A 12,430-nucleotide genomic window follows, 5' to 3' on the forward strand; every position below is an offset into this window, starting at 1 on the left:
CAAATTGCTGTATCAGAATGTGTTAAACCAATATTTTAAAAAATAATGGACCGTATTAAATCATAGAGCTCTCACTAAAATACTGTTATTTTTATATATTTCTGGGAGTCTGTTACAGACCACCCAACCAAGATGAAGAGACAGATGAGATGTTCTATAAGCGACTGGCGGAGGTCTCACATTCGCTGGCCCTTGTTCTTGTGGGGAACTTCAATCTACCGGACATCTGCTGGAAGTATAACATGGCAGAGAGGAAACAATCTGGGAGGTTCCTGGAGCATGTGGAGGATAACTTCCTGACACAGCTGGTGAGTGAGCCCACCAGGGGAGGTGCCTGGCTGGACCTGCTGTTTACAAACAGAGAAGGACTGGTGAGAGAGGTGGTGGTGGTCGGAGGCCGTCTTGGGCTTAGCGACCATGACGTGATAGAATTCTCAACTGTGAGCGAAGTAAGGAGAGGGGTCAGCAAAACTGCTACCATGGACTTCCGGAGGGCAGATGTTGGCCTGTTCAGGTCACTGGTTGAGAGAGTCCCTTGGGAGGCAGTCCTGAAGGACAAAGGTGTCCAGGAAGGCTGGACAGTCTTCAAGAAGGAAATCTTAAAGGCGCAGGAGCAGACGATCCCCATGTGCCATAAGAAGAGCTGGCGGGCAAGGCGACCGGCCTGGCTGAACAGGGAGATTTTGCTGGGACTCAGGGAAAAGAGGGGAGTTTATCACCTCTGGAAGAAGGGGCAGGCAACTCATGAAGAGTACAAGGATCTCGTTAGGTCAAGCAGGGACAAAATTAGAAAGGCAAAAGCCCAGCCCACCCACAAGTCTATGGGGCCTGATGGAATCCACCCAAGAGTACCGAGGGAGCTGGTGGAGGAGCTTGCCAAGCCACTCTCCATCATTTATCAGCAGTCCTGGTTAACAGGGGAGGTCCCAGAAGACTGGAGGCTTGCCAATGTGACACCCGTCTACAAGAAAGGCCGGAAGGAGGATCCTGGGAACTACAGGCCTGTCAGCCTGACTTCTGTCGGGGAAGATCATGGAGCGGTTTGTCTTGAGAGTGCTCACAGGGCATGTGCAGGACAACCAAGGGATCAGGCCCAGCCAGCATGGGTTCATGAAAGGCAGGTCCTGCTTGACCAACCTGATCTCCTTCTATGACCAGGTGACCCGCCTAGTGGATGAGGGAAAGACTGTGGACGTTGTCTACCTGGACTTTAGTAAAGCCTTTGACAGCGACTCCCACAGCATTCTCCTGGAGAAACTGGCGGCTCGTGGCTTAGACAGGTTTACTCTTCGCTGGGTAAAGAACTGGCTGCATGGCCGAGCCCAGAGAGTTGTGGTGAATGGCGTTAAATCCGGCTGGCGGCCGGTCACAAGTGGTGTTCCCCAGGGCTCGGTTCTGGGGCCGGTCTTGTTCAATATCTTTATAGATGATCTTGATGAGGGGATCGAGTGCTCCCTCAGTAAGTTTGCAGATGACACCAAGTTGGGTGGGAGTGTTGATCTGCTGGAGGGTAGGAGGGCTCTGCAGAGGGATCTGGACAGGCTGGATCGATGGGCAGAGGCCAACTGTATGAGGTTTAATAAGGCCAAGTGCTGGGTCCTGCACTTCGGCCACAACAACCCCATGCAACGCTACAGGCTTGGGGAGGAGTGGCTGGAGAGCAGCCCGGTGGAAAGGGACCTGGGGGTGCTGGTTGACAGCCGGCTGAATATGAGCCGGCAGTGTGCCCAGGTGGCCAAGAAGGCCAACGGTGTCCTGGCCTGTATCAGGAATAGTGTGGCCAGCAGGAGTAGGGAAGTGATCGTCGCCCTGTATTCGGCACTGGTGAGGCCACGCCTTGAACACTGTGTTCAGTGTTGGGCCCCTCACTACAAGAAGGACGTTGAGGTGCTGGAGCATGTCCAGAGAAGGGCAGCGAAGCTGGTGAGGGGTCTGGAGCACAAGTCTGATGAGGAGCGGCTGAGGGAACTGGGGGTGTTCAGTCTGGAGAAGAGGAGGCTGAGGGGAGCCCTCATTGCTCTCTACAACTACCTGAAAGGGGGTTGTGGTGAGGTGGGTGTTGGCCTCTTCTCCCAAGTAACTAGCAATAGGACAAGAGGAAATGGCCTCAAGTTGCGCCAGGGGAGGTTTAGATTGGATATTGGGAAAAATTTCTTCACCGAGAGGGTGGTCAGGCATTGGAACAGGCTGCCCAGGGAGGTGGTGGAGTCGCCATCTCTGGAAGTGTTCAAAAAACGTGTGGATGTGGCGCTTCAGGACATGGTTTAGGGGACATAGTGGCTCTGGATTAATGGTTGGACTTGATGATCTCGAAGGTCCTTTTCAACCTTAGTGATTCTGTGATATTATATTGGCCGTTATTAATTTTTCGAGATAAAAAGGTTTCTTTCACCATTAATAAATAAAATTATTTTTAAAATTTAATCTTTCTCATCCTTTTTAATGTCTATTTTTGTGTATTTTTATAATGCACTTTATTAGTACAGTAGCACATGTATATAATTTATCAATTAATATACATATTTTGGGGGTGTGGGCTCAAATTTTTTTTATACTGATAGGCATGTGCTATCAAAAAAGTCTGGAGACTATTGTTTTAGGGATTAGATTTTAATTTTCTATTTGAATTGCAATCTTTAGGACATGACTGACTTTTTATTGCTAAGTTTTTTAATGGACGATCTAGTAAGCATGTTGCTGACATGTATCCTTGTTTTGATAGAAAGCTAGAATTTGAGGAATGTATATGTAGACTCATTATCAAGATGACTTTATTATTCTTATCTCTCATCTGGAATGACCCAAATTAGAGTCCTGGGCAAGTCTGTTCAGCCACTGTCTTTTTTTCTTTTACGTTGGTGTACTGGGATTAGCACGGGGAGGGGGGGAAGTGCTGTTGCCAGCAGTTTGTAATCATAGTATCGTCGAATAGCTTGGGTGGGAAGGGGCCTGTCAAGGCCATGAGCAGGGACACCTTCAACTCGATCAGGTTGCTCAGAGCCCCGTCCAGCCTGACCTGGGATGTTTCCAGGGATGGGGCATCGACCACCTCTCTGGGCCACCTGGGCCAGGGTTTCACCACCCTCATCAAAAATTTCTTCCTTCTATCTAGTCTGAATCTGCCCTCTTTTAGTTTAAAACCCTTACCCCTTGTCCTGTTGCTACAGGCCCTGCTAAGAAGTCTGTCCTCATCTTCTAAGCCTCTTTAAGCCCTGGCAGCTGCGGTAAGGTCTCCCCAGAGCCTTCTCTGCTCCAGGCTGAGCCCCCCCAGCCCTCCCAGCCTTTCTTTCTATCTCTCTGCCAAATGTAAAGCTGTGGAAGCCAGAGTGTACCCAGAAATAGGCAGCTTCAGTCCCGCTAGTCCCTTCTACACCTGTGTGGGAGAAGAGGGACGGCCTTTCTGTAGGCTGAGTTCAGAATTTGCCTCTGTAGCTAGCAGAAGGGGTTGTCCCAGACCAGCATTTGGCCTGTGGGGGAGGTCGGAGGCAGCCTGTTCGGCTGAAAAAAATCTCAGTTCACTCTAAATAGGGCTTAGTGCTAAAGTGGCAAAGACTAATTCTTGAGTAATTTAAGCACCCCCTGCATTTGAGTGTGCAAAACCTACTTGAATGTTCTTTATTGCCCGGTGTGCTTAAAGAAGAATACTTAGTAAGATTATCTTGTCGACAACAGAAAAATGGCATGGTGATACAAGCTTTTATTCTGAATGTATGAGAAAGAATCCATTAAAATTGTAGACAGTTTCAAAATACTGTAAATACTTTGGATGCATAGTATCCAAAATACATATGTGGCATACCCGTGAGTTACTTGCACCCTGAAATCAAGCCGGCAGGACTGTTAGCTGCTAGATATAGATACTTTCTCTCTGTTATGAGTTATATACATATTAAAAAAAAAAAGTTCAAAAAACCCCATTGTTTCCAGGCCTTTATTGTGACACTTCAAAAACACAACAATGCAGCCTTTAACAAACCCTTCTAAATTATCTAATGTGTAGTAATAAGAAGGATTTATACTACTTAAGCTTTATAAAAGTTTCACAGAATTTATTAAAAATACCCACCTGTCATAATATTTAAATTGTCAAGTATTTCATCACTTCAGCTGGAAGATCCAGTCTTGTCATTCAGAAAATCTAGTCAGAATTTCATTTGCTCTTTGAAAAGCTGTCGTATGAAATTAAAACTTTGGCCACAATGAAATCTCTTTGTCCTTTGTTTCACCCTTAATTAATACAGAATGTCCATAAAGTGACTGTGACATTTGTATTAAACAGATACATCTTCAAAGCAGTAACATCTGTGATAAAATTTTATACCAGTGAAAATGACATTCAAAACTGCAGTGAGCTAGGAATATTTGTTATTTTGCTTTGCTGCTTAATATATTAAATAGGTGTAATTAGTCGGAGTAGGCTTCAGTTAAAAATTTTCCAGCACCGGATAGTGCAAGCGTAGTTTTCATGGGTGGTTTTATATAATTTCCCATGTATAGTTCATTGTAATTATTTTCCTTCTTAAATAAGAAACCAACAACTTCGTTACAGAGTGTTAAGGAAATATGGTGCATTCTGTTTAAATACTCTCATTGATGATGAAGACATCTAAACAGCTAGCATGTTTTCTTAAACTGTTTTTATTGCCTCAGATCGATGTCATGGTAGTATGGCTACTAGAATACCCTGCAAAAGTTGAAGAGAAATACTTACTGGAAACAACAAAGGACCTGGTTTCAAAGGTAGTATTCAGTAATGTTTTTTTCTTACTACGTATGAAGCTTTTTGTTTGACTAATACCTCATTTGAAAATAACTCTACTGTGGACTATTACTCAGTAAGATTTTCTGAATCCTGTCCGTGATTTTTATCATCCCACAGTTCTGGCAGTTAATCCTGTTTCATCCTCTTTGGAAACAGCATTGTCCAAAATAAATGTCCTATGTAGGAATAGCATCACCCAAGATAAATGTCTGATTATAATAATCTTACAATGAAATATAAGAATTGGAAGTAGATATAGCTAATCTGGAATTATTTATTTGATAAACTTCTTCACAGTTTCATTTTCAGTGTTTAAAATGAAAAATACCATTAAGGAATTACCTTTTAATGTTTACCATCTATGTTGTAAACCATGTTGTGGATGAAGAAATCTTCATCAGAAATGTTGGCATTTTTTCAAATTTGTCAGTGATTATAATCTTTTGTATATAAGATAATGGTACCTTCAGGTCCTTAGGCATTATGTAACATGATGGGCAGGTAGAGTAGAAGGTAGTTCCTACTCCATTCTTACTCTGTCCCTAACCAGACAAGTCAAACAAGGGGGGTGTGTGTGTATGCACTTGTGTGCCTGTGTGTGCTGGGGAAGGAGAATGGAAAGCAGTGTTATAGTACTACCAACACTTCCATTTTATTGTGTTGCAACACTCGGTGGCTTAAAAAGACAGCTATGAAAGCATTGCGCTCAGTTCCCTGACTCATGCAAGGATAACCCCTGCCTGAGTTAGAGAGCAAAATCTGCGTATGTTGTGATGAGGCTGTGTTAATTTTATCTGCAAGCAGTTGCTGAAACCATAACATATAACACCAAAGACGTTTTTCTAGAATGCTGTAAGCATGTTCTACTTTGCTGTGCCGAAGCATTTCATCATAAAAATTAGCTCTTTTAGAGATTCTGAAAGCAAAACATGAAAGAAGAAAAAATTGTAAGTTTCATGATTTATTTGGGCTTGTCTTATTCTTGGAGCTTAACAATTAAAAGGAGAGAGAGCATGTAAAACCAGGATGTGATTAAGTGGAATCAGAAGCGGGAAATGAAGTAGAAACAGTAGAAGAGAACATGGTATAAGAAACCAGTAGGGATTTACAGCACGACAGCTACCTTATGGATGACTACTGTTGGCTTGAATTTTTAGAGCAGAAAAAGTTGAAGAGCATCCAGTCTAAACCAGATCTATTTGATATTTTAGTTCTGTATATATGAGGCAGGAAATAGCTTTGAAATGCAGCAATTTCTTCCCTAGAAAAGCAACTTTGCAAATATTAAAGTCAATAGTACCGCATGTCTCTGACAATAAATATTTAGCTTAAAATGGATGATGACAGTTTTGATTGGGGAAAGAAATTCTTTCAGTAAAACAGTATGAAGGAGAGATAACAAAAGAAACTTTTTCTGAAGTATTTGTTCGCTAGTAAGGGTTTTTCTTATTAATGTTACTCTGCCTCAGCAGAGAAATACTGATTTTTCAGTTTATTTACATGAACTTGGATATGGTACCCTCCTCATGTCAGAGCTGAATGGTTCAGGAGCTTTTCCTTAAGATAATACAGCATTTATTTTCTCCACATCTGCTGATAGCAATGACGAGTGAACCAAAGTCAGTTATCTCTGGTTAGGTATCAGAAGTTTCTTTTTTCTATTTGCATGCTAGTCACTACTAGATATTGTGCACAGGTTTTAGTCCTAGAAGTTGAAGAACTGTATCTCCTGTGCAGGTCTCTTGATCTTACTTTGTTTTATGGCAAAACCAGCTTTCAGAAGGATTTGGACTATTTTCTTCCCTTTCTCAAAATCTTCTGCTGCTGTGTTGCCCCATATGATGATGTCGTCAATGTATTGCATGTGTTCTGGAGCTTCACCCTGTTCCACTGCAGTCTGGATCAGTCCATGACAAATGATAGGGCTGTGTTTCCAACGCAGTTGGTTCCACGTGTACTAGATGCCCCTCCAAGTGAAAGCAAACTGTGGCCTGCATTCTGCCGCCGAAGGGATTGAGAAAAACGCATTAGCAATACCAGTTGTTGCATACCACTTGGCTGCCTTTGACTCTAGTTTGTATTGAAGTTCTAGTGTGTCCAGCACGGCAGCACTCAGTGGCGGCGTGACTTCATTCAGGCCACGGTAGCCTTCTGTCAGTCTCCATTCACCTTTAGACCTTTGCACTGGCTGTATGGGACTGTTAAAGGGTGAGCGAGTCTTGCTGATCACTCCTTGGCTCTCCAGTTGACAAATCAGTTTATGGATGGGAATCGGTGAGTCTTGGTTGGTGCAATGTTGCCATCAGTGCTCTGTTGTGGTAGCGGTTGGCACCTGTTCTTGAGCCCTCAAAATCAAATTTCCTTAGTTTATGGGCCATCCCTCTAAAATGTCCGTTGAGTTAATTTAGTCCATGACTTTGGGCCCCATCTGTCATAAGTCTCTCAAGGCAGGAGAGACAGTGTGTGGTGGTGGATTGCTGCATACTGAAGTCAGTTCTGGTTCCATCACTGCTGCTCTTCTGATGTATACGCACTGATATCTTCCTTTAGTGCTGTGCTCAGTGCTCTGGAATTCTTTCACCTTTCATGACAATTCCTCCTTTAGAATCAACATTCTATAGGCAAGTTATTACCTGATTGCAAAGTTTGAAAAGTCACTTGGCAGAATCAAGAATCAACATGTTTTCAAGCAGACTGAATACTTGATCTAATCTAGCTAATAGCTATTAGAATAATTATACACCAGGCATAGTCCACATCTAAAACAAGCACTTCAGCACACAGGCATATGGAGTATCTTCCTCATGTATCATGTTTTAATTCATATCTCTCTGTTGTTAAATCTGTTGCTCATGACTCTGCAGTATTTTCCCTTATCTACCTTATCTCTGGTATTACTCATTTTCAAATGTCAGAATTACTAATTTGTGGCTACTGATAGAAACTGATACTGTTTGCACATCTGGTAATTCAATGGTGAAATACTATTGCTGTTTTCTTAAGCTCAGTTACAGAAAAGCAATACATTTTTCAATTGAGTCAATATAGCTTATTTTCAGATGTTGCAGGAGCAGGATCATGGAATCATAGAATGATAGAATTTTGGGGTTGGAAGGAGCCTGTCAAGGCCACCTAGTCTAACCCCCCTGCAGTGAGCAGGGACATACTCAACTCGATCAGAGTTGCTCAGAGCCCCGTCCAGCCTGACCTGGGATGTTTCCAGGGATGGGGCATTGACCACCTCTCTGGACAACCTGGGCCAGGGGTTCACCACCCTCGTCAAAAATTTCTTCCTTAGATCTAGTCTGAATCTGCCCTCTTTTAGTTTAAAACCATTACCCCCTGTCCTATCAGTACAGGCCCTGCTAAAAAGTCTGTCCCCATCTTTCCTATAGGCCCCTTTTATGTCCTGGCAGCTGCAGTAAGGTCTCCCCAGAGCCTTCTCTGCTCCCGGCTGAACCCCCCCAGCCTGTCCTCCCAGCAGAGCTGTTCCATCCCTCTGATGAGTTTTGTGGCCTCCTCTGGACATGGAGGAGACAACAGGATGGAGACAACAAATACTCTGATGCAGGTATTAATACATGCTTTCATTTTTTTTTCTCTGTCCTGGGTTTTTATTGTCTGTTTATAGTAGTCCAGCATAAAGTTAATAATGTTGCAAAGAACATTGTTGTTAAGTATCTAAAGCATGGAGATGACAAATTACTGAAGGGAGCCGTGTGTTCCATGATTTTTATATTCATATAATAGTTCACTAGTGCATATGTTATGCATCTGGCAAAATCTGTAGGAAGTCTGGCTTCATATCTGTAAAGCTTACCTGTTTCTTCTAGGAAACCTGAGAAGTTCAAGTCCTGGTTCTGATCTGGCCAGTTGTTTTACAGACCAGAAGCGAAAAAGAAGTGTCCAGGCACTGTATGATAGTACTGGAAGGTAAAGGGTAATATCATTAAGGAGAAGACATACCTTACTGGCTAATTTTTGGTTATAGACTCAAACATTTTTTTAGAATGACTAGAAAGATATACCTTTGTCATCATGTGTTTTATTCACCTAAGTGTCCTTGTTAAAAAAAATATTTAATGGATAGTGGAATAAGTGAATCAATTCTAAAGAATTAAATTGCAACACACTGAGCCGTATGGAAGCCCTTACACAGATTTCACTCCTTCTGTCATGTCATAACAGCAACGCTTGTTTCCTCAAAGGTTAAACATGAGAATTCACTGTATTTTGTTGCTGTTGATCAGGGCTTTGGACCGTCACTGTCAGAGAACAGCTTAATGGTGGGAAGCAAAGGAAAGCAAAATATTTTTTAGTATCTTGCAGTTTTTACAGATCGTGTGATATTGAACTCCTTGGAGCTAGCCAACTGCAAATTACTTGTCATCATATCTATTTTCCTGAACAAGTATACAAAAGGAACTTTTTGTACTGGAGTGACTAGCCACTAGAGGGCACGTGCTATTCAGTAATTGAATGGTAATTCTTTACCATACAGAACTTCGTACTGGGCCCAGTGTTGTAAACAAGAAATTTACCTTTTTCATGGTGGGTAGAAACTGAGTCAAATTCTCCAGTAATTGCGATTGGAATAGCAGCTTTCTGAAACAGTAGTGATTATTCTAAGTGCTTCCTTGGAAGCATATCAATAAGCTGGAAAATGGAGGGAGAGAACTGTGAATTGCCCCCGTTCTTGTTTGGCCAGTTATCATTTATAGCAGGGCTGGGATAACATCGTAGTAGTATGGAGCTAAAATGTAATTACTGTATTTACATAGAGGAATGAAAATTAAAGTTTAACAAGTGGAAAATGTTGTAATTGATAGTCTTTGCAGAATGTTAGAACAATTATACAAAGGTGCTAAGATTGAATAATCGGAATTAGTTTTAGTATACCCATTTTTCTTCTGTTTGTGTTGTTATGACAGTTACAGGGAGATCCATCTTGCAAGCTAGATGACAGTCTTCCCTTGTTTGAGTGAATGGGTCAAGGTTGAGGATGAGTAAACTGCAAGTCTCTCTAGTTGCTACCTGATTAGCTTTTTCAAAGGCAATGTTGTGCAGACAGAGTGGGTTATTCTTCTGAGGTGCAAATCACTCAGAAGAAAATGAGGAATAAACAGAGACACAAGGATTCCTCTCTTTCCCCGTCAGACTACAGAATGGGATCAGCATGGATGGGGCAGTAATAGGTATTATGCTACATAAATCATGTGTTGCAGACTGTGGAAATAGAAATCGTTGGGGAAGCACATCCTCCTTGTGATCTTGTCTACATGCTACTTGGAAAGTGCAGGAAGTGATTTGTCTGTACTGTGTAGACAGGGAAACGAAAGTATTTCATATTCTCACAAATAACTACATAGATAAACTGCCACTAGATGGTGGTCATGAAGCAGAGGAATTTAGCATTTGTTGGACCAAGAGCTGGCAAGCTGCAATGAGCTTTCCCAGCTCTTCATAGCTCCTCTTAACACACAGGCTTTGTAGACTACACAACTTATACCCCACTGCATCACTAGGACAGTTTCATGCTATTTGGAGAGAAGTCATCATCTTAGTGTGTTTGTTCCCATAGCAGGATAGCAGTTATATTGCTATGGGGACAGTTTGTCTCTATAGCTCTGTAATTTACAGCTAGACAGTTCATCCCTATATTACTATAGCAGGATAGTGCTACTTGCATAACACCACCTGTGCCATTGGACCAAACAGGCTTTATGGTCTTACTTGTTAACTGCCACCATATCTAACACATTATTTCAAAATCATGTAGATTAGGGAAGATAATAAAAAATGTTTTTACAAATATATTAACAACAAAAAGAGAGGCAAGGAGAATCTCCATCCCCTACTGGATATGGCGGGGAACATTGTCTCCAAGGACGAGGACAAGGCTGAGGTACTTAATGCCTTCTTCGCCTCAGTCTTTAATAGCCACTCCAGGTATCCACAGGATATTCAGCCCCCTGAGCTGGAAGACGGGGATGGAGAGCACAATGTACTCCTCATAATCCAGGAGGAAGCAGTCAAGGACATGCTAAGCCACCTGGACACCCACAAGTCTATGGGGCCTGATGGGATCCACCCGAGAGTACCGAGGGAGCTGGCGGAGGAGCTTGCCAAGCCACTCTCCATCGTTTATCAGCAGTCCTGGTTAACAGGGGAGGTCCCAGAAGACTGGAGGCTTGCCAATGTGACACCCGTCTACAAGAAAGGCCGGAAGGAGGATCCTGGGAACTACAGGCCTGTCAGCCTGACCTCTGTTCCAGGGAAGATTATGGAGCGGTTGGTCTTGAGAGTGCTCACAGGGCATCTGCAGGACAGCCAAAGGATCAGGCCCAGCCAGCATGGGTTCATGAAAGGCAGGTCCTGCTTGACCAACCTGATCTCCTTCTATGACCAGGTGACCCGCCTAGTGGATGAGGGAAAGGCTGTGGACGTTGTCTACCTGGACTTTAGTAAAGCCTTTGACAGCGTCTCCCACAGCATTCTCCTGGAGAAACTGGCGGCTCGAGGCTTAGACGGGTTTACTCTTCGCTGGGTGAGGAACTGGCTGGATGGCCGAGCCCAGAGAGTTGTGGTGAATGGCGTTAAATCCGGCTGGCGGCCGGTCACGAGTGGTGTTCCCCAGGGCTTGGTTCTGGGACCAGTCTTGTTCAATATCTTTATAGATGATCTGGATGAGGGAATTGAGTGCTCCCTCAGTAAGTTTGCAGATGACACCAAGCTGAGTGGGAGTGTTGATCTGCTGGAGGGTAGGAGGGCTCTGCAGAGGGATCTGGACAGGCTGGATCGATGGGCAGAGGCCAACTGTATGAGGTTTAATAAGGCCAAGTGCAGGGTCCTGCACTTTGGCCACAACAACCCCATGCAATGCTACAGGCTTGGGGAGGAGTGGCTGGAGAGCAGCCCGGCGGAAAGGGACCTGGGGGTGCTGGTTGACAGCTGGCTGAATATGAGCCGGCAGTGTGCCCAGGTGGCCAAGAAGGCCAACAGCGTCCTGGCCTGTATCAGGAATAGTGTGGCCAGCAGGAGTAGGGAAGTGATTGTGCCCCTGTACTCGGCACTGGTGAGGCCGCACCTTGAATACTGTGTTCAGTTTTGGGCCCCTCACTACAAGAAGGATGTTGAGGTGCTGGAACGTGTCCAGAGAAGGGCAACGAAGCTGGTGAGGGGTCTGGAGCACATGTCTTATGAGGAGCGGCTGAGGGAACTGGGGTTGTTTAGTCTGGAGAAGAGGAGGCTGAGGGGAGACCTTATCGCTCTCTACAACTACCTGAAAGGGGGTTGTGGCGACGAGGGTGTTGGTCTCTTCTCCCAAGTAACTAGTGATAGGACAAGAGGAAATGGCCTCAAGTTGCGCCAGGGGAGGTTTAGATTGGATATTAGGAAAAATTTCTTCACTGAGAGGGTGGTCAGGCATTGGAACAGGCTGCCCAGGGAGGTGGTGGAGTCGCCATCCCTGGAAGTGTTCAAAAAACGTGTGGATGTGGCACTTCAGGACATGGTTTAGGGGACATGGTGGTTCTGGATTAATGGTTGGACTTGATGATCTTAAAGGTCCTTTCCAACCTAGTGATTCTGTGATTCTGTGATAATCACTGAGGCAAAGAAAATTGCATGGCAGCTACATCTGCAAAAAATATATGGAGACACCTAGTG

The sequence above is a fragment of the Phaethon aethereus genome (assembly GCF_964289735.1).
Source record: "Phaethon aethereus genome assembly, chromosome: 6".
NCBI lineage: Eukaryota > Metazoa > Chordata > Aves > Phaethontiformes > Phaethontidae > Phaethon > Phaethon aethereus.